Source organism: Hyla sarda, chromosome 9 (genome assembly GCF_029499605.1).
Source record: "Hyla sarda isolate aHylSar1 chromosome 9, aHylSar1.hap1, whole genome shotgun sequence".
NCBI classification, from domain to species: Eukaryota; Metazoa; Chordata; class Amphibia; order Anura; family Hylidae; genus Hyla; species Hyla sarda.
In genome coordinates this window covers 179,522,574-179,549,958 of record NC_079197.1, presented here as the reverse complement: position 1 = coordinate 179,549,958, position 27,385 = coordinate 179,522,574, and the positions used below count along the sequence as shown (strand labels likewise).

The window sequence follows — 27,385 nt, the reverse complement described above, 5'->3', positions numbered from 1 at the left end:
TTCCAGCTGAGGCCGAAATGGACTGCTCCTGATGCCTCCACCTATGAGCCTGAGGAGGAGTTTCTACAGCAGCACCCAATTCCTTCTGTTTCCAGAAAAGTGCCCAGGTCTACTCTTACCAAAGAGTTGAGGCCTCAACTGCGGGCACCAACAACAGTGCCTAGGCCTACTCCCGTCGAGGAGCTTTGTGCCTGGCCCTTAGGCCAACAGACTCCTAGCCCCATAGGAGATTCGTAAGTGTGTGCCGGCTAAATGTGGTAGCCGTGATCTGTGGACTCTTAGCGCAGATGGACTGATGATCCTTGCGTGCCTGTTTACATGTAAATACCTCGACAGTAACATAATATTCTTTGCTCTAATTGCACTTATCAGGTGAATGCACCTGAACCCTGTTGGAGTGTCTAATAAATGTTTGTGCTAAGGAAATCAAATGCAAATGTTTTCTGTACACGGAAAAATAAAAATAAAATAAAAACCCTTTGCTTTATGCACGTGTACACAAAAAGAAAAATAATAGGTGTTGTAGTAGTTGCTAGTAGGTGGCTCTCTTAGCTCCTCTGGGAGTAACATTTCCGTCACCCATCACTAACACCTTCTCAAAGGTCTACACAGGGAAAACCACCCTTAAGGTACCAAGACTGACCTTATATGTAATACTGTACACATAGTACCCCAAACTAATCACTCAAGTGTACTTACCTAACTTAAACTTAGTACACCAAACAACAAAGATATCTCACACTCAAGTAAACGCTTTAGGAATTTTAGCCTATGTCATTTTCCAATTCCTGCCACTGTCATGTACACTAACTGTTCTCTTCACTCCCTTATGTGTGCGAGATGCCCTGCCCGGCCAGTAGGTGCTCTTGCGAGCCAAAATAATACACGTAATCAAAAAGGTAACATAGGTAAGGTTTAACTGTTGTGTTCTAGGGATAAGAGCGTGTAGCCAATGGACCCTAATAGATAATTTATTGGTAGATAGCCTCAGGAAAGCCAGTAAAACCCTCAGTGTACTAAACAGGTAACTAGTGTGACAAAAATGCCTAATGAGATTCAAAAATGTCTAGTGAGATTCAAAAATGTCTAGTGAGATTCAAAAAAGTAAGTCAAGAGTTAGGATGTATCACATGTATAATAATGCATCATGTTACTAAATTCAGGAACCAAGTAATCCTTTTCATGAGTTTACCCGTGCCTATGATTGTACCTTAAAAAGGTAAATAACCTTGTAGTGTTATACAGCCTGACTAATGGACATTTGAAAAGTTATGCCAAGGACTGTTATAAAATCAACCTTCACTTCATCCCTCTGTCTTAGGGGACAGACGTCAAGGCTGACTTATTTTAAGTAAGGGGGTTTGTGGTGTCCCGGTACCGTTTTGCATACCGTACCTTGTATGGTGGTCCCCAAAGTTGGAGTTACTACGTTCAGGTAGGGTCCCCCAGGTGGGACAACCCCTAGTCACCTCCTCCTTCTCTAATTTTATAATGTTTGAGGGAGATTTATCAAAACCTGTCCAGAGGAAATTTTTCTGAGTTGCCCATAGCAACCGATCAGATTGCTTCTTTCATTTTTCAGAGCCTTTTCAAAAATGAAAGAAGCAATCTGATTGGTTGCTATGGGTAACTGCACAACTCTTCCTCTACACTGGTTTTGATGAATCTCCCCCATTATGTGTACATATTTAATAATGGGTATATTTAATATAATGTATATTAGTATACTTACCTTTGTAGCGTCGCAGGACCTTTGGTCATGTGACTATGTTGATTCCTCTATGGTATGTGGGAGGACCTTTGGAGGTCCTTGGGTCACATGATTACCCATTTATTTAATTCCAATAGATTACCAATTGGGAATCCAAAAAAGCCCTAGTTTCCCATATACTTCTTTTAATTGATATTAAAACTCCCATATGCTTTATTAAGTGCTACACAGTTTTAAAATCAGATAGCGCTGTTTGCTCTGTTTGCTATTGTAATAAGGTCATTTCCTTGCGCAGATGTCTCTGCTGCTTGAATACTACTTTGCTTATGATGGAACAACCATGTGTGCCTGCAGGTCACACAAGGGTTAATTGCAGAGAGCAGCAGCGCTATGGTTATTTGAAATATCCACTCTGCCCCCCTCAACATGTTTCGCTACGACATTGTGTTATCAAGAGGTGGCGGGCAACTGACATGATTACCCATAACCCTTTGTAAAGATGGTTGACAGAAGTACTGGACCAATCAGCTTAAGGCCAGCCCCTGCCCATATAAGGGAGCTGTAGCCAATGATCGCTCTCTTGGGTTGCTGCTCTCGTGGATGCCGGACTAGCAGGATGGATCTGTGCAACTTACAAAGACACTCTAGGCCTGAAGCCTGCCGGCCTCAGCCTCAATCAAACCATGAGTCCTAAACTAAATCCCCACTGAAGCTAGCGTGACTGCTGGACCTCAACTAAATCCCCTAAATCCAGCGGAACAACGCATATCGGTCTACGGACTCTAAAACGCTTAAGGTCCCAACCACTGTCAATCTCTAAGAGACTTGCCTGTATAGAGATTGTTCCAGTTATGAAGCTAAAATCATAAGCATAAAATCTTCAGTAAAAGTTCCGACTTTTTTCAGCAAACTCTCCGGTTGTGGACATTCAATTATTCCATACCTCCCTATTGCTCTTGGGAAGGGTGGCGGTAGGACAAGCATTGCAGAGGAGCCCGCACCCTGGCATCACGAATAGAAAGGGTTAAGAAAGCACCCTTTAATAACCACACAGCTACACCCCATATACCCTACTCCCCCAGGCTATCACAGGTAGATATGAGATAGATAGATAGATAGATAGATAGATAGGATGGAGTGTAGATTGTCTGGTATTACAACAACGTGGTCATTATTGTCGCCATGGTTATTGGAGAGGAGTCTTTAATCATTATCTGAGGAACTAACAAAACCTGGGTGTATTATAGGTGCATGGAGGAGGGAGCAGCGTCCGGATGGACTTATCTGTCTTTATGTGACCGTCATATACATAATGTAGGAGAATAGATAAACAATAAAGGATTTCTCACTATCAGTCATTATTCACCTCAATAATTAGATCAATATCTGTAATTAACAGATTATAGGCCGGTCATAGAGACATGTACAGATTACTGGGGGAGGAGAACCTCCAGGATGATGGGAGTATTGTTACAGAATCTAGAGAATTAGCGGAATTATTGGTTTTCTTTGATTCTGGACTCATTATTACTCAGTCATGAACAAGTGCTGGATTATTAGACTTTATGGATTATCACATGTAAGATGAAAGGATTTGTGGTATTATTCTTTCCTGTTGTTGTTTTTGTGGTTGTTGTTGTTGTGGTTGTTGTTGTTGTGGTTGTTATTTGGTTGTTGTTGTTGTGGTTGTTGTTTAATTGTTGTTTGGTTGTTATTGTTGTTGTTGTAATATGTTTTTTCCCTGTATATGTTGTATAATCCTCAGCGCTTGTAGTTTTCATGTAGCATCGGGTCCCACAGTGTGTGCAGTTACACTTTGCACCAATTGACTAACAAAACAGCAATCTGCATTGACGCCCTGGAACACACATGTAAATATATTTTAGATTTTCTATAGGTGGTGTGAGAGATTAGCTCTGTAGAGCCAGGCGACTAACAGGAAATAGCAGTCAGAGACAGGAACATAAATGCAAAGTTTAAATGGGGCATCTCTCGTCTTTCCACATAACAAAAATCCAGCCTTCATATTCAGGCACAAAATACAACATAAATTCCTGCCTTTCCAGGCGCTAAACAATATTCTTCCTTATCTTTACAGGTGACTTACTACCAGCCACCCAACAAAACAGTTATCACATATGTAACATACATCAAATGTCCCCTTTGAGGCTACAAACTTCAGGACTCCAGAGGGTCGGTTTCTTTCAGCCTGAGACTGAGGGGATGGGTCCCGTCTGGTCTCAATATTAACAGTGAGAGTCCAAAAATGACATTGTTGCCACTTTGAAGGGTTAATCTAACAAAACCATGCAGGATTTTAATTTTTTAAATTTGGCTCACCAGGCTCCTTGAACTTTCGGAAAGGGATTAGTTCACAACAAACTTGTTCGTCACAAACCGGCAGTGAAAGGGTTAAGTTGCGCTGTATAATGTATACAGTGAAGACAGTGATAATTACCATCTCGTCACCGATCCAGGCATCTTCTTGTGTAGAGCCGCCCGTGATGATGTCACTAGGGGGAGAAGCTACATAAGAAGAGGCCTGGACCAGCGAGATAGTAAGTAGGGATGTCCTGATACCATTTTTTTAAGACCGTGTACGAGTACTGATACTTTAATTCTGGTACTCGCCGATACTAAGTACGAGTACTTATATTTTAAGGGAATCTGACAGCAGGGTGACGCGGTCTCTGGCGCTGCTTACTGTATGATATGTGGGTCCTTGTTGTGTACAATGGAGGCGGCTGCTGTAATATGAGCCAAGATTTATCTCTTCTCCATTGGACAGAACAGGGAATTTGCATTGGCGGTGAGACTGATGTCTCCGGAGCGATTGGGCTGACGATCACATGGTGAGAAGCGGTAGAAACCGGGTCACCTGCACTATCTACCTATAAATTCAAGTTAGTGCAGGTGACTCTCCTGTAAGATTGCCTTTAATAGTTGGTAATTTCCCCCTGCAGACATTATCCACAGCCCCCGCAGTGATTAGTAGCAGCCCCCCTTGTAGACAGCAGCCCCCTTTGTAGACTGCAGGCCCCCGTTTGTCGACATTAGTAGCAGCCCCCCTTTAGACAGCGGGCCCCCATCTAAACAGTAGCAGGCCCCCCTTTAGACATCAGCAGGGTCCCCCCGTTTAGACGACAGCAGCAGCCCCCCCCCTGTTTAGACAGCAGCAGGGCCCCCACCTGGTTTAGACAGCAGCGGGGCCCCCCATTTAGACAGCAGCAGCCCCCCCCCCCGTTTAGACAGCAGCAGGGCCCCCCCCCCCCGATTAGACAACATCAGGGCCCCCCATTTAGACATCAGCAGGGCCCCCCGATTAGACAGCAGCAGCGTGCCCCCACCTGGTTTAGACAGCAGCAGGGCCCCCCATTTAGACAGCAGCAGCCCCCCCCCCCCGATTAGACATCAGGGCCCCCCTATTTAGACAGCAGCAGGGCCCCCCGTTTAGAGAGCAGCAGCGTGCCCCCCCCCCCCCCCGTAGTCAGCAGGTCCCCCTCTTTAGACACTACCAGGCCCCCCTGTAGACATTAGTAGCAGCCCCCTCCTTGCAGACAGCTCACCTGAGGCTGTCCTCTGTCGTGTGCTGCCGCTCCACTGCCACATTCTCCCGTCCTCATCATGGCGTCCTATGGAGGAGCATGTGACATATACGTCACTTTGCTTCCTCCGTCGTTACGCTGGGTGCAGGGGAGGAGGTGGAGTGACATGTGTTTCACATGCTCCTCCATGGAACACTATGATGCGGATGGGCGGATAGGAGAACGGGACAGCGGAGCGGCAGCAGGTATCTGACATGGTATAGGGGACATTAAACGAGTCAATGATACCATGCAAATGGATAGTATTGGCCCCGATACCGATACTAGTATAAGTATCAAGACATCCCTAATAGTAAGTATCATTCTCTTCACTGTATACATCTATATAGATGGCTGTATAATGTATCCACCCTTTCCCCCAAGGAGTTAATTAGCGCTGCTCAGTAGCACTTGTTAACTCCTTTGCTGGACTGAGCTGTTCTCATGGCTGTCAGCTGCGAGCACAGCTCAGCCCCAACATTGCCTGGTTTTGTTTCGGCCCCAAGAGGAAGCATCAAAATTTTTATTATTATCATTGTAATAATAATAATTAGCAGTAGTGGCAATTTTATTTTTTATTATTGTTGTTATTATTATTATTATTCATTATTATTATTAGTGGTTTTGCACTAGATGCATTGTATTGAAATTCTGGCAAATGATCCCAAGGATAGCTGACTTCGACCTGTATGAGTGTGACTGCTGCGTCTGAATATTCCCATCCCTCTTAGATATATAAATGGTTTGGTCCACAATAGCTGTTGGGAAAACCCTGCCTCTTTTTGTCCTGAACTCTATAGCTGGCCATACACCCTAGAATGCATATTTGTCTGACAGCTATTCATTCCAAACCCTTCATATACATGTACAAGGACAGAGGGGTCTGCAGGAGGGGGACAGAGGGATCTGAAAGAGGAGCACAGAGGTGTCTGTTGGGCAGAGGAGTCTTGAGGAGGACAAAGAGTCTGGAGGAGGACAGAGGAGTCTGGAGGAGGAAGACACAGAATCTGGAGGAGGACAGATGAGTCTCTATGGAGGAGGACAGTGGAGTCTGAAGGAGGACAGAGTGGTCTGGAGGAGGAGGAGGACAGAGTGGTCTGGAGGAGGAGGACAAAGGAGTCTGGAGGAGGAGGACAGAGGAGTCTGTTTGGCAGAGGGGTCTTGAGGAGGAAATAAGGTTCTGAAAGAGAGGAAAGAAGTATCTGGAGGAGGGCAAAGAGTCTGGAGGAGGATAAAGAGTCTGGAGGAGGACAGAAAAGTCTAGAGGAGGAAGACACAGAGTCTGGAGGAGGACAGAGGATCTGGAGGAGTAGTAGGAGGAGGAGGACAGAGGAGTCTGGAGGAGGAGGACAGAGGAGTCTGGAGGAGGAGGACAGAGGAGTCTGGAGGAGGAGGACAGAGGAGTCTGGAGGAGGACAGAGGGGTCTGGAGGAGGAGGAGGAGGACAGAGGAGTCTGGAGGAGGAGGAGGACAGAGGAGTCTGGAGGAGGACAAAGTGGTCTGGAGGAGGACAGAGGGGTCTGGAAGAGGAGGAGGACAGAGGAGTCTGGAGGAGGACAAAGTGGTCTGGAGGAGGACAGAGGGGTCTGGAAGAGGAGGAGGACAGAGGAGTCTGGAGGAGGACAAAGTGGTCTGGAGGAGGAGGACAGAGGGGTCTGGAGGAGGACAGATTTGTCTGGAGGAGGAGAAGGACAGAGGGGTCTGTAGGGTAGAGGGGTCTGGAGGCGTCTTTAGGGTAACAAAGGGGTCTGGAGGGGGGTACACAGGGGTCTAGATGTTTTACCTTTTGGTACAGGATACTTATGATAATAATAATATTTTAAATATACATTTTTTTTACTTTTGAGTCCCTAAAAATGACCATTGAAGGACATTGTCGCCCCAGCTAACAAAAAGATCAGCCCCGTTCTGGTCATATGTGTCACTACTAGGACTGTGCTGGGTCTAGCACTCTTGTATCCTCAGCATCCCGGCAGTCATGTGATTAGTCAGGTGACCACCAGGGACCAATGAAGGAAGTGACGCCGGTGTGATCACTTGTATATCCCCATGATAATATGTGACACAGCAGATACAGTTTGTCCGTATTTAGCATTTACATTTCCTGTAGCTAATGAATATTCCCGATTATAATTAGATCAATATTTTATATCACATAAATTTTTAACTCTTTGTGATCCATTAACATGTTTTTTTTTTTTTTTCGATATCCAAAAATCCCTTGGCCTTGAGGTATAAGAGTCCATTAATGGTGGAGGGCTCCAATCTTCTGGAATAAATGATAATTGTTCTATGAAATATGAATGAGGTCAAATGTAACGAATATTAACAATTCTGCATTTAATAATCTCATAAGAGCAGAATCACAACGATGGGAGACGCTGAGCCAAACATTGTATCCAAGGAAAGCTCCAGAGTACATAATGAGGGTCATCCGCAAAGAATGGGGTGTTCATGGGACACGGCTAGAACAGGCTTGTTACTTCCTGTATTATCCATGTAGCTCAATGGAAGTAACCAACCGTATGCCAGTCTCATCCTCATTTTCTTATTCGAGAATAATGTACAGGTTCTTGTGTATGCCTTGTGCTTACCTGTTTTAGTTTATGTGGCAGACATAGGGTTTTCCGCCATACTGATTGGTGCATACTGGAGATTTAAGTAACTACTATATTGCCTGCTTCCATGGAGATAGCAGCAGTATACAGAGAGTTGGAGGGGAAATGTATAACTGTTATATATCCTGATCCCATAGAAATAGCAGCAGCAGTCTACAGATAGAGCTGGATGAAAGGTATATTACTACTATATATCCTGATCCCATAAAAACAGCAGCAGCAGTATACAGATAGAGCTTGAGGCGAGGTGTATAACTACTATATATCCTGATCCCATAGAGAAAGTAGCAGTGTACAGCTAGAGCTGGAAGGATGGTGTATAAATACTATATATCCTGATCCCATAGAGATAGTGGCAGTATACAGATAGAGATGGAGGGGAGGCGTATAACTACTATAAATATCCTGATCCCATAGCGATAGCAGCAACAGTATACAGATAGAGCTGGAGAGGAGGTATATAACTACTATATATCCTGATCCTATAGAGATAGCAGCAGTATACAAATAGAGCTGGAGGGGAGGTATGCAACTAATATATATCCTGATCCCATAGAGATAGCAGCAGCAGTCTAAAGATAGAGCTGGAGGAGAGGTGTATGACTATAATATTCCCTGATACCATAGACATAGTAGCAGCAGTATACAGATTAAGGTGGGAAGTGTCTATGAGCTAGCAGGAGGAGTAATGATTACATTGTGTAGTTCACAGGAAGTCAGCTGACCCAGGACTGACCATGTCCTCTGACACATCATTAAGCCCTGTGATTTTCTGGGGAGTCAGACTGGTGATCACATGACCCAGTTATAGTAATGAAACACATGGATGCAGCTGTGCTGAAATAAAACAAATGGCGCTGAAGGACCAATAATAGTGAGTGTGTATGATGTGGACAAAAAATACATTCTTGGAGTGCTTCTTTAATAAATGCTGATGAAAATTTTCATTAAATACCTTTAGGTAGGTAGATGTAGGAGCTATGTTTTTATGATTCTGACATTTCCTTTATTTAACCCCTTAAGGACCAGGCCATTTTACACCTTAGGACCGGAGCGTTTTTTGAACATCTGACCACTGTCACTTTAAACATTAATAACTCTGGAATGCTTTTACCTATCATTCTGATTCCGAGATTGTTTTTTCGTGACATATTCTACTTTATGTTATTGGTAAAATTTTGTCAATACTTGCATCGTATCATAGTGAAAAATGTAAAAATTTGCTGAAAAAATTGAAAATTTTGCATTTTTCGAACTTTGAAGCTCTCTGCTTGTAAAGAAAATGGATATTCCAAATAAAAAAAAATTTTATTCACAAATACAATATGTCTACTTTATGTTTGCATCATAAAATTTATGAGTTTTTACTTTTGGAAGACACCAGAGGGCTTCAAAGTTCAGCAGCAATTTTCCAATTTTTCACAAAATTTTCAAACTCACTATTTTTCAGGGACCAGTTCAGGTTTGAAGTGGATTTGAAGGGTCTTCATATTAGAAATACCCCACAAATGACCCCATTATAAAAACTGCACCCCCCAAAGTATTCAAAATGACATTCAGTCAGCGTTTTAACCCTTAAGGTGTTTCACAGGAATAGCAGCAAAGTGAAGGAGAAAATTCACCATCTTCATTTTTTACACTCGCATGTTCTTGTAGACCCAATTTTTGAATTTTTACAAGGGGTAAAAAGAGAAAATTTATACTTAAATTTGTAGCCCAATTTCTCTCGAGTAAGCACATACCTCATATGTCTATGTAAAGTGTTCGGCGGGCACAGTAGAGGGCTCAGAAGCGAAGGAGCGACAAGGGAATTTTGGAGAGTACGTTTTTCTGAAATGGTTTTTGGGGGGCATGTTGTATTTAGGAAGCCCCTATGGTACCAGAACAGCAAAAAATCCCCACATGGCATACCATTTTGGAAACTAGACCCCTTGGGAAACGTAACAAGGGGTAAAGTGAACCTTAATACCCCACAGGTGTTTCACGACTTTTGCATATGTAAAAAAAAAAAAAATTTTTTTTCACTAAAATGTGTGTTCCCCCCCCAAATTTCACATTTTTGCAAGGGTTAATAGCAGAAAATCCCCCCCAAAATTTGTAACCCCATCTCTTCTGAGTATGAAGGTACCCCATAAGTGGACCTGAAGTGCACTGCGGGCGAACTACAATGCTCAGAAGAGAAGGAGTCATATTTGGCTTTTGGAGAGCAAATTTTGCTCGGGGGGCATGTCGCATTTAGGAAGCCCCTATGGTGCCAGGACAGCAAAATAACCCCCACATGTCATACCATTTTGGAAACTAGACCCCTTGAGGAACGTAACAAGGTGTACAGTGAGCATTTACCCCCCACTGGTGTCTGTCAGAACTTTGGAACAGTGGGCTGTAAAAAATTTTTAATTTGCACAGCCCACTCTTCCAAAGATCTGTCAGACACCTGTGGGGTGTAAATTCTCACTTCACCCCTCATTATATTCCGTGAGGGGTGTAGTTTCCGAAATGGGGTCACATGTGGGGTTTTGTTTTTTTTGCGTTTGTCAAAACCGCTGTAACAATCAGCCACCCCTGTGCAAATCACCTCAAATGTACATGGTGCACTCTCCCGTCTGGGCCTTGTTGTGCACCCCCAGAGCAGTTTTCGCCCACTTATGGGGTATCTCCCTACTCGGGAGAAATTGCATTACAAATTTTGGGGGGCTTTTTTCCCCTTTTACCTCTTGTCAAAATGAAAAGTAAAGGGCAACACCAGCGTGTTAGTGTAAAAAATTTATTTTTTTACACTAACACGCTGTTGTAGCCCCCAACTTCACCTTTTCATAAGGGGTTAAAGGAGAAAAATCCCCCCAAAATTTGTAACACAATTTCTCCCGAGTACGGCGATACCCCATATGTGGCCCTAAACTGTTGCCTTGAAATACGACAGGGCTCCGAAGTGAGAGCGCCATTCGCATTTGAGGCCTGAATTAGGGAATGCATAGGGGTGGACATAGGGGTATTCTACGCCAGTGATTCCCAAACAGGGTGCCTCCAGCTGTTGCAAAACTCCCAGCATGCTTGGACAGTCAACGGCTGTCCAGCAATACTGGGAGTTGTTGTTTTGCAACAGCTGGAGGCTCCATTTTGGAAACAGTGGCGTACCGGACGTTTTTCATTTTTATTGGGAGGAGAGGGGGGCTGTGTAGGGGTATGTGTATATGTAGTGTTTTTTACTTTTTATTTTATTTTGTGGTAGTGTCGTGTAGTGTTTTTAGGGTACAGTCACACGGGCGGGGGGTTACAGCGAGTTCCCGCTGCGAGTTTGAGCTGCCGCACAAAATTTGCTGCATCGCAAACTTGCAGCCTGATACTCACTAGCCTGATACTCACTGTAAGCCCCCTGCCCATGTGAATGTATCCTGTACATTCACAGGGGGGGGACCTCCAGCTGTTACAAAACTACAACTCCCAGCATGCACAGTTTATCAGTGCATGCTGGTAGTTATAGTTTTGCAACAGCTGGAGGCACACGGTTGGGAAACACTGAGTTAGGAAACAGACAATGTTTCCCAACCAGTGTGCCTCCAGTTGTTGCAAAACCACAACTCCCAGCATTCTCAGACATGCTGGGAGTAGTAGTTCGGCAACATCTTTAGAGCCAGATGTTGCCGAACTACAACTCCCAGCATGCTGGGAGTTGTAGTTTTGCAACATCTGGAGGACTACAGTTTGCAGACCACTAATACAGTGGTTCCCAATCTGTGCCCTTCCAGATGTTGCAAAACTAGAACTCCCAGTATGCCAAAACTGTCCAGGCATGCTGGGAGTTGTAGTTCTGCAACATCTGAAGGGCCAGATGTTACAGAACTACAACTCCCAGCATGCCTGGACAGTAAGGGCATGCTGAGGATGTGTAGTTTTGCAACATCTGGAAGGGCACAGTGGTCTCCAAACTGTGGACCTCCAGATGTTGCAAAACTGCAACTCCCAGCATGCCCAGATGCCAAGGGCTGTCTGGGCATGCTGGGAGTTGTAGTTTACAGGGTCCCAATACAGCAATGCACGTCGCTTTACGGCGACGTGCATTGCTGTAAAGGGCCCGACCGCGGCTGAAGATATACTCACCTGTCGCCGCCGCCGCCATCTTCCTCGCCAGGATCCGGGTCTTCGGGGACGAGGTAAGTACCGGGGCCGGTCCCCAGCACTCCCCCGTCCCCCGCCGCGTCCTCCGGTCTTCCTCCCGTCCTCTCCGGACTTCAAGGGGCCGGGCAGGGCGGGAGGAAGTAACCGCCCCCCCCCCCCTGCGATTGGTCGGTTAGTTAACCGACAGATCGCAGGGGATCGGAGGAGGTGGCAGGCTTGCCACCTCGCTCCGATACTTCAGCATGGTCCTGGCTGTCTGTGACAGCCGGGATCATGCGAAATTACCGGGCGGTCGGGTCCCAGAGACCCGATCAGCCCGGTATCGCCGCAGATCGCAAGGGCGATTTCCCTTGCAATTTGCGGCGATCGCCGACATGGGGGGCCTACATGGCCCCCCTCGGCGTTTGCCCTGGATGCCTGCTGAAGGATTTCAGCAGGCATCCAGTTCCGATCTCTGCCCGGCGAGCGGCAGAGATCGGAAATACAACAGGACGTTCTCTAACGTCCTTGGGCATTAAAGCCCAGGTAGTGAGGACGTTAGAGAACGTCCTATGTCCTTAACAGGTTAAAGGGGTGCCCCAGTGCTCCAGCATTCTGAACATTGTAACATCATGCCCACGCCCCCATGTGACATCACGGGCTCCTCGTGACACCACGCCCCCTCCATTCATGTCTATGGGAGGGGGCGTGTCATCATAGACATGAATGGAGGGGGCGTGGTGTCACAAGGGGTCCGTGACATCACGGCCACTGCCGCAGAGAGCTGCAATGGGAGATTGCGGGGGTCCCCAGCAGCAAGACCCTCGCGATTAGACATCTTATCCCATATGCTTTGGATAGGGGATAAGATGTCTAGCAGCAGAGTACCCCTTTAAAGAGCTGCCAAATATGATTACATTCTTAATGCTTACAGCCACCACCAGTGGGTGCTTAGGAGCTTAGTAAAGCTCTCACACTCCCCCTAGTGGCTGTGGCAGGCAACTCCATGACTGTGTAAATGAAAACAGTGGATATGGATCTCTAAGCTTCTGAATTCGAGATTGCCATTGCCGCTATGTAATTTAATATTTTTCCCTTTGGGGATATAAGTGACCAAAAAAAGTCAGATTTTTTTCTTTTGTCATTGTCAAAAATTTGTGCGGTGACTTTTAGCTCAAAGTGCTCCCCACATAGAGGCAAAGCGCGCGCCCGCCTTCCATGTTCCCTTTTATTACTGTCTAATATTTATTTAAATCTTGAACTATGAAAATCTCCCCGCTGCTAAATCCTAATCTTCCCTCTGTTGATATCAACTATTAAAGGCAACTTTATAGATTCAATTATGTTCGGGATAATTATGCTTCTTAGTTAATTATATTTTCCCTATAAACACTCAGTGGTATTTAAGGAATAGTCAGGCTTATTCACTTGGTTGCAGGAGGGCGCCACGTGGGAGCCGTATATCTGGAGCCAAAAAATGGGATCACATCCGACCAAGGGAAATTAGGAAAAACTTCGATCTTATATTATTGATGCAGTTAATATATTTAGAGGAAATATGATTTGTGCTGCTGCATTACTGAGTTGCAGTGACATAACTATAGAGGTCGCAGTGATTGTGACTGGGCCTCTTCGCTAGGGGGCCCCCCTTGCCACTTTTGCATGATGGCTGGCCGCCATCATTATTTACTGTGCCGGACCTTACCTGGGTGGGGACAGCGCAGCGGCATCTTTACGCCCCAAGTCCACCCCTGCTGACGTGTCAGAGAGTATAGAGGAGGAGGGGCAGGGCACACAAGATTTCCATCCAGGAAGTCCCGCCCCTTCCTCTTCTAGCGCGTTGTGTGCAGTGCAGCCTCCCTGCACATATGAAGAGTCCGGAGAGTGCTACCATGGCCCGCCTGTCGCACCCGGCAGGTATGATTAAAGGGGTACTCCGGCGCTTAGACATCTTATCCCCTATCCAAAGGATAGGGGACAAGATGCCTGGTCGAGGCGGTCCCGCCGCTGGGGACCCTTGTGATCTTGCACGCCGCACAACGTTATAATCAGTCCCCGGAGCTGTCACGCCCCCTCCCATAAGCTTGCATTGTGATCGACAGTAATCAGACCCGGAGCGAACATGGTCCGGGGAATGATTATAACAGGGTACGGCGCGCAAGATCATGGGGGTCCCCAGCGGCGGGACCCCCGAAATCCGGCATCTTATCCCCTATCCTCTGGATAGGGGATAAGATGTCTAAGCCCCGGAGTACTCCTTTAATAATGTCACTGACATTACCCCCATAGTGCAATGTAAATGTATGGCGCTCTAGCGTGTCACTTTGCGTGCAGCGCTGTACATTTACCGTGCCGCTATGAAGTGAGCCCAGCAGGAGCTGCACACACTTCATGGCAGGTGAGCCCGCAAATGTCTGCCATTTACCATATATAGCGCGAGTTCAATACTGATCGCGGCATCTATAGTGAAAAATTTTGGAAGTGTAGTTTTGCATTTGTGAGGGTCCATTGAGAGCAAATGGCCGCCGGAGGTCCCTTACCAGCCTCCGTCATCCGGGATAGCCGATCTTCTTGTACAGCTAGGCTGTATAAGAAGATGGCCGATAGTACTGATCGGTCTACGGTATTACATAATACTGAACAGTACTATTCTTGTATGTAAGTATAAGAGTTCCCTATGGGGACCTGAAAATAATAAAGTAAATATAAAATAGAAATGTTTAAAAAAATATATAATGGCTGATATCTTTGTGCGGTAAATGTCGTGGAAGACAGCCGTCCTGGGTCAGGGGAGGGGTCATCAGGAGATAGGGGGGCCCAGGTCAATTTTTTGCATCTGGTGGTTTATAGCTACGCCCATGCTGAATAGTGTTGAGTGTGAATATTCGAAATGCAATTTTTTACCACAAATATCAGCACTTCGCAATTTTGCAAATATTTAGAATATAGTGATATATATTCGTAATGACGAATATTTGCTTAAGTCAGAGGACACTGATCCCTCCCTTCTTTTAGGTGACAGATATAATCGCGCATGCGCACTGTGCGATTTTCATTACGAATTTTCACATGAAAAAAACAAAGAGAATGAACATAGCGAATATGCGAATTTTGAGAACACAGGAAGAATATTTGTCCATATATTCGCGAAATATCGCAAATCGAATATGGCCCCTGCCGCTCATCACTAATGCTGAGAAGGTTATATTATCATACAGCAGCACACACGTTGGCAGTAGGATTATACTATGCAGCTGAAGCCTTAGTATGCCTAAAACCGTGCCGGCAGCGCCAATTTATTGCCTAGCTACACTAATACCGTGTTTGTTACCTGCCCAAGTACTAGAACCCAACCAGGTGCTCTGCAGTTCAGGTGACATCTAGTGCACACAAGTTTTATCTTCTTCAGTTGGATTTATTCTCTTTCTTCTCTATCAGGCCTAGACGGCCATGATGACTTCTTCATATCTAAAGAATTGCCAGACAAACATTTTAAGCCCCTCCCTTTTTCAAATCTATACAAACTTCCTATCCATAGTGCCCCAAATGGTAATAATGTCCCCTTGGATCTCTATACACTAATAGTACCCCCCAACATTTTCTGTGCTCCTATACATGGATTATGCACTCAGTGTAACTTTTTGTGTCCCCTTCTTGCCCCACACATTAATATTTGCCCCTTATGTAATCTTTTTGTGCCCCCTCTGTGTCCCTACATTTTTTCTGCACAAAGCAGTTTGCAGTTTACAAAAAAGTAAGTAAGAATGGGTCTATGCTCCACCATAGTTTTCAGCTGAATCTGCATCCTAAGGATGCAGATCCAGTTAAAATTGCCATTGATAGGGGAAACCGATGGGCTGGGAAGGGGTGCATGGCTGTTGCCTTGTGGGATTTGAAGCCGACAGCAGGAGAGTGCCTATAATCCAGGACTGGATCAGAGGCAGATTAGAGATCAGCTATAGACTTCTCATATGATCAGTTGGGACACCATGCACCTCTGTTAAGACTAACTGGAGCCCCTGCAGCACCCCCTATTGATCGCAACTTATAATGCACCATACATTCCACAAATAAAACAGCTTCAGCTTTTGAAGCTATAAAGCGTCTTCTCTTTCTGGTATTTAAAATTTTGCGCCATTTTGTGTCCATGATACATCAGGCTTTATTTTTATTTCTTTTAACGTAGTTAACTTTTATTTCTTTGTGATATCAGGGGGAAATGTAAAATAAATAAAACGGACATGAGGGTCTGTTTTTAGTTCATTTTTTATTGAGTTTGCATCTGGTTTTTGTTACTGCCATTACTCCCAATGGTCGGACCACCCGCGATCAAACCCATTGGATTTTCTGACTTTTCCGTGGCGGAAATTCTTCTGCCCTGTGCAATGGGAGACTGCTGCAACGGAATTTCCGTATGGAATTTTTCCACCGGATTCCGCCACGTGAATTGGTCAAAAAGATCATTGTGACCAGGAACGAAGCGTGATGTGTATAGACAACAGAGCGGACGGTCTTATGGAGTGTGCAGTAGGGCAGTGTTTCTCAACCAGGGTAACTCCAGCTGGTGCAAAACTACAAGTCCCAGCATGCTCGGACAGCCAACGGCTGTCCGGGCATGCTGGGAGTTGTACTTTTGCAACAGCTGGAGGCACCCTGCTTGGGAAAATGTGGGGAATCACAGCTGCTGTGGTTTTCATGATATGACTATAATTGCCAGCAAGTGTCCTGTATTGATCTGTATAAGCAATCAAACGATTGCTCATACAAATCCCTTAGGGCTGTGTTTCCCAACCAGGGTGTCTCTAGCTGTTGCAAAACTACAACTCCCAGTATGCCAGGACAGCCAATGGCTGTCCGGGCATGCTGGGAGTTATAGTTTTGCAACAGCTGGAGGCACCCTGGTTAAAAAAACACTTCTGCAGGACATCACAGCTGCTCAGCCTTGATCCTCCCCCTACACAGAAGCCCATTCATTCTATATAGAAGGAGCGTGCGCCCTATAAGGAGATCTCGCAGCGCCCGCCGTTGATGTATTATCGCCTCCACTCATTTTTTTTTATTGGCGCGGAATAAAATGTTATTCGCAGAATCTGATTTTACTTTCAGATGTGATTTTTTTTTCTTTCCCTCTGGTAAAATTAGAAAAAGGATGTTGTTATTTGTACGAGTAATAGCTCAGCAAATTACCGCTTTACGGTTACTAATAGGAAGCGGCGTAATCACACGATGGAGGAGCCGCGTCCTCAGATCAGCATCAGCCGCAAAACTTACCGAAAATCAAATGAGTTCATTATTTCTTAAATACAACTTTATTACATTTATTTATTTTATTTATTTATTTAATTATTTTATTTATTTATTTACTTATTTACTTACAATACATTGTATTCACTTCTTCAGCATCTTTTCTGTAATAATGTTTTTACTGCACGCATGGAAAACTCAACCATTATTAATTAAATACAACTTTATTACATGTGTTCATTTTATTTAATTATTTTATTTATATAATAATTTTATTTAATAATTTTATTTATTTATTTATGTATTTACTGTACATTGTATTCACTTCTTCAGCATTTTCTGTAATAATGTTTTTACTGCACGCATGGAAAACTCAACCATTATTTCTTAAACACAACTTTATGTATTAATTTTATAAAAAAAAAATTATTTATACAATAATTTTATTTATTTATTTATGTATTTACTGTACATTGTATTCACTTCTTCAGCCTCTTTTCTGTAATAAGGTTTTTATTGCACACATGGAAAATTCAATCAGTGTTACATACTTAAAGAGGTATTCCTACCTTATCTTATATCTCTATATAAATCATCCTTCCCTTATTTATTTAATTTTAATTAATTTAATTAATTATTTAAATATATTTATTTAATTAATACATTTTACATTTATTTATTTACTTATTTATTTATGTATTCATTCATTTTACTTATAGGGGTACTCCACCAGAAAACATCTTATCCCCTATCCAATGGATAGGGGATAACATGTCTGATCTCGGGGGTCCCACCGCTGGGTCCCCCGCCATCTCTGGGACGGCAGCGGTGTCATCCGGAACAAGGAAGTTTGGAGCTTCTGTGTTTGTGATGTCACAGAGCGGAGTTGGCTCCATGCACCGGATGACTAGGGTGCTGTAGCGGAGATCGCAGGGATCCCCAATGGCGGGACCCCCGATCCTTTGGCTAGGAGATAAGATGTTTTCCAGCAGAGTACCTTTAATACTTTTTAATACTTTTTTATTTCACATTTAGTCGATAGAAAAATCGGACTCTATAATACCAGGCCCTTCTCAATCTTACCTATGAGATACGCTATCTTAAAGAGGTACTCCGATGGAAATTTTTTTTTTTTTAAATCAACTGGTGCCAGAAAGTTAAAGGGTACCTCTCATCAAATAAACTTTTGATATATTTTAGATGAATGAATGTTGAATAACTTTCCAATAGCATGTTAATGACAAATATGCTTCTTTATATTGTATTTTTCCCGATCAGTCCTGTCAGCAAGCATTTCTGACTCATGCTGGAGTCCTAAACACTCAGAGCTGCCAGTCTGCTTTGTTCACAGCCAAACAGGCTGTGAACAAAGCAGGCTGGCAGCTCTGAATGTTCTCCTTTGTGAACAAAGCAGACTGGCAGCTCGTAGTGTTTAGGACTCCAGCATGAGTCTGAAATGCTTGCTGCCAGGACTGGTAGGGAGACCCCTAGTGGTCATTTCTTCAAAGTGGAAAATTAAATAGAAAGAAGCATATTTTTTAATAACATGCAATTGTAAAGTCATTCTGCATACATTAATCTATAATATATCAAAAGTTTTTTTTTTGATGAGAGGTACCCTTTAAACAGATTTGTAAATTACTTCTATTTAAAAATTGTAATCCTTCCAGTACTTATCAGCTGCTGTATACTCTACAGGAAGTACTTTTCTTTTTGAATTTATTTTCTGTCTGACCACAGTGCTCTCTGTCCATGTCAGGAACTGTCTGCAACAGGAGAGGTTTGCTATGGGAATTTGCTCCTACTCTGGACAGTTCCTGACATGGACAGAGGTGTCAGCAGAGAGTACTGTGGTCAGACAGAAAAGAAATTCAAAAAGAAAAGGACTTCCTCTGCAGCATACAGCAGCTGATAATTACTGGAAGGATTAAGATTTTCAAATAGAAGTCCCTTACAAATCTGTTTAACTTTCTGGCACCAGTTAATAAAAAAAAAATAAAAAAAGGTTTTCCACTGGAGTACCCCTTTAAATGTGCGCTACTATTTTCTTATATCTAATAACTTAACCCTTTGCTCCTTCTGGTGTGAATAAGACGTCGGCAGAGACGATGACCCCGGTCGCTTAAGACAATTTCAATTAGCGCCGGCGTTCGCGGAGTTTGCGACTGTCATTCGGAAAAACTCATTTTTTTAATTAAACAGATGGTGATAAGAGAGGAATTGATGGCCGCGGACGCTCGCTCCAGCTCTGCTTCATTTGCATTGGTAAATTATTCAGGTAGCTGTACAATTACACTTTAATTGCTTTTAGATAAATGAATATCTGAGAAAGAATGAAAAATTGTCATTACGTTACCGAGAAATCCCCCCGGTCCTCCGATGAAGGGGACGACGGACAGTGGCTACGGACACCCCCCTCCATGTCTGATGCCCGCTCTGACCAAATTCTATCATAATCTGCACAAACCACAATGAACCTAAGACACATTGAATTCTATAGGTACCTGGAAAAGCTGGGTGGCAGTAAGTATATATGTGTATATATGTGTTTCCCAACCAGGGTGCCTCCAGCTGTTACAAAACTACAATTCCCAGCATGCCCGGACAGCCGAAGGCTGTAGTTTTGCAGCAGCTGGAGGCATCTTGTTTGGGAAACACTTTCCTAGGGGACTTGTATGAGCAACCACTTGATTGCTCATACAGATCAATGCAGGACACATGCCGGGAATTGTAATTGGGCAACAGATGGAGGCACTCTGGTTGGGAAACACTGCTCTTGGGGACCTGTATAAGAAACCATTTGATTGCTCTTACAGATCAATGCAGAACACATTCTGGGAGTTGTAGTTTTGCCACAGCTGGAGGCACCCTGGTTAGGAAACACTGATATATATATATATATATATATATATATATATATATATATATATATATATATATCTACAGTTCCATTTTCTACTCATTTTCTACCTGTAGGGTTTCTCATAGCAGTTTGTGACCCAGCTTTCCCATAGTCCAGCATGGTAGGTCTGGCTGGTAACTATTCTCCAATCAGTGCACAATAACCATTCAGGGGTCTGAGAAAGCTGTGTGACTACTGGAGTGTAAGGAATCAAATGATGTTATGTAGGTCCAATTCCTGTTTTGCTTCTGTTATACGGATCCATAATGCAGATATATTACGGATGAGATCTCGTCTGTAATTCCGTACAGTCTTCCAGGCAGGAAATAAAATTAAATTCGGAAGTATGGATTAAATATAGATACATTGGGTATTTAATCTCTCCCCATAGACATCAATGGGAATTTTCCCATCTGCAAAATAGATAAAAGTAGCGCATACCAACTTGGGCCTTGTTGGTGAAATAAATGGCTCGTTTTTTGTGGGACCAGTTGTATTTTTTTTTCTAGCAACATTTTGGGGGTCAATTAAAAAAATCCAATCAGTAAAGTCTACCTGTCTCTTAAAAAAACCTTTTGGCACTTTAGATTGAGGCCACTGCAGAATCTGCTCAGATGGGAGTCGGAAGTTATGGACATAGGACGTGTTCTTTTTCCATATATTTGTCCAAAATTGTTGTTGCAATAATTGTTTATTTCTTGTTCCAAACTGTCTTGTATTGTTGTTGTTCAACATTGTTTCTTTTATAACAAGTGATGGAGCGGAATGTTAGTGTAGCATGTGGTATAGTGTATACCTTAGGGAACCTGTGCTGTGTATTGTACTGTCATACTTTGAATAATTGTAATTTAATGTATGACTTGTAATGACAACTGAATGATCAATAAAGCTCTTTCAATGCCTTTTTTTTTCTTTCACCTCCTTTTATTTTTCTTCCTGTGAAGCAGGTGTGGTCCGGCCTTCTGTATGGTTCCTCGAGCATTCCAACATTTCCAGGCAGCTCAACAGGCCGATGGCACAAAGGTCCAGAGGCCGCACTCTGGGTTTTTTGGACATTGAGCTTCGATGGCGTGGTATTGGGGGACCAGTAGTGGTGTGTCTGTCCCGGTCATTTCCTTACACAAAGTGGAACTTGTGATACTGAAGCAGTTGGACCTAGAAAGGTTCTCGGCCTTTTTTCTGCAATTGATGTGATCAGAGATTATACACCGGTTAGTGTGGTAGAGGGCCAGGGATGCAAAGGCAGGAGAAAAAGCAAGGTGTACGGTTCATTCTGGGATTTTCCATTTCATCCGCTTATGCTCTGGAGTAGTCATCCGTTAGCGGGCTCCAGGAGGGTGTGGAGCTGGCACTGTATTTGCCGGGTGGTGGGCGGAGCCCATTAAGGGGTAGAAGGGCTCCTCAGGGGCGGTTGTTCAAGAAATGAGTTGGCTTGAGAAGAGCTGGGAAGGCAGACTTGTGGCTGGCATACTGCCCCGGGAAAGTGTTGCTTTCTTCACTCATGGTAGTTACAGCAGGAGCCCCACTATCATACGGACGGTCCAGCTCCCACAATTCCTGCACCGGAGAGCCGCAAGAGTTTATTCTAGCCCCCTCGTTTTTTACGGCGGGCTAGAATAAATAGCCTTAATGACCGCTGAAAAATAGGCGTATGGGCAGTAATTAACCCCTTAACCCCTTAAGGACGCAGGACGTAAATGTACGTCCTGGTGAGGTGGTACTTAACGCACCAGGACGTACATTTACGTCCTAAGCATAACCGCGGGCATCGGAGCGATGCCCGTGTCATGCATGGCTGATCCCGGCTGCTGATCGCAGCCAGGGACCCGCCGGCAATGGCCGACGCCCGCGATCTCGCGGGCGTCCGCCATTAACCCCTCAGGTGCCGGGATCAATACAGATCCCGGCATCTGCGGCGGTTCGCGATTTAAATGAACGATCGGATCGCCCGCAGCGCTGCTGCGGGGATCCGATCATTCATAACGCCGCACGGAGGTCCCCTCTCCTTCCTCCGTGCGGCTCCCGGCATCTCCTGCTCTGGTCTGTGATCGAGCAGACCAGAGCAGGAGATGACCGATAATACTGATCTGTTCTATGTCCTATACATAGAACAGATCAGTATTAGCAATCATGGTATTGCTATGAATAGTCCCCTATGGGGACTATTCAAGTGTAAAAAAAAATGTAAAAAAATGTAAAAGTAAAAAAAAAGTGAAAAATCCCCTCCCCCAATAAAAAAGTAAAACGTCCGTTTTTTCCTATTTTACCCCCAAAAAGCGTAAAAAACATTTTTTATAGACATATTTGGTATCGCCGCGTGCGTAAATGTCCGAACTATTAAAATAAAATGTTAATGATCCCGTACGGGGAACGGCGTGAACGAAAAAAAATTAAAAAAGTCCAAAATTCCTACTTTTTTAATACATTTTATTAAAAAAAAATTATAAAAAATGTATTAAAAGTTTTTTATATGCAAATGTGGTATCAAAAAAAAGTACAGATCATGGCGCAAAAAATGAGCCCCCATACCGCCACTTATACGGAAAAATAAAAAAGTTAGAGGTCATCAAAATAAAGGGTTTATAAACGTACTAATTTGGTTAAAAAGTTTGTGATTTTTTTTAAGCGCAACAATAATATAAAAGTATATAATAATGGGTATCATTTTAATCGTATTGACCCTCAGAATAAAGAACACATGTCACTTTTACCATAAATTGTACGGCGTGAAAACGAAACCTTCCAAAATTAGCAAAATTGCGTTTTTCGCTTTAATTTCCCCACAAAAATAGTGTTTTTTGGTTGCGCCATACATTTTATGATATAATGAGTGATGTCATTACAAAGGACAACTGGTCGCGCAAAAAACAAGCCCTCATACTAGTCTGTGGATGAAAATATAAAAGAGTTATGATTTTTAGAAGGCGAGGAGGAAAAAATGAAAACGTAAAAATTAAATTGTCTGAGTCCTTAAGGCCAAAATGGGCTGAGTCCTTAAGGGGTTAAGGACCCAGCCCTTTTTCACCTTAAGGACTGAGCCCTTTTTCGCAATTCTGACCACCGTCACTTTACAAATTAATAACGCAAAAACGCTTTTACCGAATATTCTGATTCTGAGATTGTTTTTTCGTGACATATTCTACTTTATTTTGGTGGTAAATTTTCGGCGTTACTTGCATCCTTTTTTGGTGAAAAATCCCAAAATTGCATGAAAATTTTGAAAATTTTGCATTTTTCTAACTTTGAAGCTCTCTAATTGTAAGGAAAATGGATATTCCAAATACATTTTATTTTTCTTCACAAATACAATATGTCTCCTTTATGTTGGCATCATAAAATGGACATACTTTTGCTTTTTGAAAAAATTAGAGGGCTTCAAAGTAGAGCAGCAATTTTCAAAAATGTCATGAAAATTGCTAAATCTGAAGGGACAGATGTTACAGAACTACAACTCCCAGCATGCCTGGGCAGTCGAGGCATGCTGAGAGTTGTAGTTTGGCAACATCTGGAGGGCTACTGTTTGGGCACCACTGTAACAGTGGTCTCCAAACTGTGACCCTCCAGATGTTGCAAAACTACAACTCCCAGCATGCCCAGACAGCCTTTGGCTCTCTGGGCATGCTGGGAGTTGCAGTTTGGCCCCCCTAGTGGTTGCCACAGTAAAGATCGATTTACTTTCACTTTCAATTCCCCCCCCCCCCCACTGTCGATTCCCTACCTGATCAGGATCCTGCAGGCTCCAGCGAAGATCCCAGGTCCCCAGGCATCTTCTCCTGCAGGTATGGCCTCCATCTTCTTCCCAGAGCCCCTCGACATCCAGGGGCGGGCAGAACGGGGGGTTGCCATGGCAACCCCCTGTCCTGCGCTGCCATTGGTCAGAACTCCGTTCTGAGTAATGGCAGGGGATAGGAGTAGATCGCAGCTTTGCGATCTCACTCCAATCCTTTAGGCTGATCGGGGCTGTTGCTGACAACTCCGATCAGCCCTATTTTCCGGGTGATCGGGTCACCAGAGACCCGATCAGCCCGGAATTGGAGAAAATCACATGTCTGAATTGACATGCGATTTTCTCCGATCGCCGACATGGGGGGGTCTCAGGACCCCCCTGGGCGATGTGCCAGGGTGCCTGCTGAATGATTTCAGCAGGCATCCGGCTCCGGTCCCCAACCGGATAGCGGTGGGGACCGGAATTCCCACGGGCGTATGGATACGCCCTGCGTCCTTAAGGACTCGGAATGCAGGGCGTATCCATACGCCCTGCGTCCTTAAGAGGTTAAGAGGTTAAATGTGTTATTCCGGATTGAAAAAAAACAGCTGATTACTTTCAAAACAGCACCAACGCTGTCCTCAGGTTGTGTGCGCTGTTGCAGTTCAACAACATTAAAGGGGTATTCCAGGATTTTTTTTCATTTGACTATGCTACAGGGGCTGTAAAGTTAGTGTAGTACATAATATAGTGTCTGTAGCTGTGTGTGACGGTTTTCTCACAATTCTTATGTGATTTTAACCCCAATATTTATTTTTACCAGCATACAAAAAGACCTGACATCACTAGTCAGCTGATGACAGGGAGCCTGTCTGCTTCAATGGGTGGAGCAATCGCTTGGTGGGAGAGAGATCAATCTGCAACTAATGCAACAGCTGGAGGCACCCTGATTGAAAACCACAGGTCTTTTGAATGAATGCAGCTCATTTATGTTTCAATGGATGGGGTGGCTGATGTGTGGGAGGGAGGAAAATGGAATTATGGGATTTGTAGTAAAAAAATAAGAAAACTGAAACAAACAGGAAATACCAGTTCACAAAAAGCTAGCCACAGTGTTATGGTAATCTCACAACATAGTCATTATCTCCAAGACAAGTGCAAATCCTTCCTAAGCATGTCCATTACTGCCTGCCAGGTATGTACTAAAATAACCTTATGGTGGAGAATCCTTTTAAAGTGAATGGAGCCAAGTTGTAATACCACACACAACCTGAGGACAGGGGTAGCGCTGTTTTATTTTTTACTTTTTAAAGAAAAAATCAGCCTTGTGTTTCTATTCTCGGATAAGTCCCATAAAAAGCCAATTCAGCTTTTCACTGGGAAATAAAAATAGAAAAATAAAAACAGGATTATCCATACAAATTCATGATGGATGCCATAGAGACGCATAAGGGTGGCCAGCGAGGGGTTAATCTCTCGGTGTTTGGTCTGAAAATAACCATCACCCTAGAAGTTTTTTGGATCACCTCCGATGATGAAAAGTTGCTGAGAAAGACAATGAATTGATTAGATGATGAAATATTCCCCGTAAATCCTCGGCTGCGGTGGCGGACGGACATGCTCTTGAATATGTTTAGGAGGCTGAATAGATTTGCGCTGACTTTCCACGCTCCCGATTAAACGCATTTAAGCAGCTCATTATGTTTGGCGGAGACGACATGTTTACTCGCAATGTTAGAAAAAAAAAGAGGATCAATGCAAAATGTACAGAATATCAGGAATATTTCCGGCCCCGGCAGAAGATAAAACGTCTCAAAAAGGTCACAGTGAAAAAATGTGACCCTCTAAATGTTGCAAAACGAAAACTATCTATAGGCAAATTGAAGATGGTGGTGGGTTCAGGTGGGCTCATTGGACCCAAATGCGATTACGGGGGTCCGATGAGTACAAATGACTGGCATGGGTCCTCCGGTGTGCAGGATGGTGTATCTTTTTCTGCAGGCTGCAGAGCCAGACTATACAAATATACTGTTGATAGTACTTATCAGTATATAGCAATCTAATGATTGCTTGTAATAGTCCGGTATGGGAACTTAAAATGTTTAAAATAAATATAGAAGAATGCTTTAAAAAATATATATGATAACAGATTTAAACAAAATCTGTCATTAGTGTCCCCTGTCAGTACAGACAGGTAGTGCAGGTGACACTAAGCACAACTATACTTACCTGGTCCTGTTCCGTACTGTTGTTCTACGGCAGTCCTCTTCGGTATGTTCAGCTCCTGGCCCGACTAGGAGCATGGGCGGAGCATAGTGACGTCACCACAGCTGTTCTCTGCTGGGTCCCTCTGCTAGCAAACGGCAGTGGTGACGTCACTAAGCTCCGCCCATGCTCCTAGTCGGGCCCGGAGCTGAAGATACCGAAGAGGAGTGCCGGAGAACCACGGGTAAGTACCGTTGTCATCAGTGTCACCTGCACTACCTGTCATTACCAACAGGTGACACTGATGACAGATCTCCTTTAATGAAAATATAAATCACATCCCTTTTCCCATACAAAAAAAGGAGAAAATGGAAATGTCCAAACACCAGAAATGCTGTTTTTTGGTCACATCACATCCCAGAAAAAATAAATAAATAAAGTGTTCAGAGCAAAAATGGTTCCTATAGAAACTACATGTGAAATATTATATGTTTAACCCAGCAATACTGCTAGAAAGAATTTTCGTAAAGGGAACCTTTAAAATATTGCTTTTAATTTATCCTTTAAAAAATATACAAAAAACAAAAAACAAAATAATGAATGAAAGATTTTTTTGGAAAAAATTTTTTTTGGAAAAAATCTTTTGAAAAATTATTTTCTTGACCGCCACCAGTGTATATGATTAACTTGTGTTCAAACAATGTTCATAATTCCGTAATAATTCTGAAAGTTCAAACAATGTTCATAAGTTCCTGTGTGTTAAAGGTCTATCGATCAATCTCAGTATCGGTGCCTATTCACATAGGTAGCCGCTGTGCCTGCGTTATTCTCCTTTTCTTATTTCGATATGTAATAAGCGCATCCACATTGGAATACCAGTACAATACAACAACAATTCCGTAATATAGTGCTGTGTTAAATTGCAATTAATCTCATATTGCTATATGCTTGTTCACATTCATGCCGGTTGCGATATATTGGTTATACTCCACATGAGTGTGTTCATTGGTATACAGGGTTAATCACCATCCCGGGCGTGTATCCAACACCTTGTATGTGCGCTTGTTCACACTCCTGCTAATGGATCGTCAATCTGGGTATATGTACGAACCCCTATATATGTGTTTGTTCACACTGCTGCCGGTTGATTGCCCTTCTGGGCGTATGTCCAACACCTTATATAGGTGCTTATTCACACTCCTACTGGTTGTAATATTTGAATAGTTTACAGATTAAAGTTCCTAAATAAATCGTTTTATCACCGGCTGAGGCATATATCCTCCACTGTATAACACTCTCCGATTGGGATCAATTTAATTC

General features: G+C 43.5%; 1 long non-coding RNA gene across 1 annotated transcript in view; it reads right to left on the bottom strand.

The window, feature by feature from the left end:
* LOC130290881 (uncharacterized) overlaps positions 1 to 24,001 on the bottom strand; it is a 36,138-nt gene extending 12,137 nt beyond the window's left edge. Inside the window, exons 1-2 of the long non-coding RNA XR_008847724.1 lie at positions 23,873 to 24,001; positions 15,340 to 15,476 (exon numbers count right to left, since the gene is read on the bottom strand). This is a non-coding gene — a long non-coding RNA (uncharacterized LOC130290881). The remainder of the gene's footprint in view (positions 1 to 15,339; positions 15,477 to 23,872) is intronic.
* Positions 24,002 to 27,385: the final 3,384 nt, after the last annotated feature.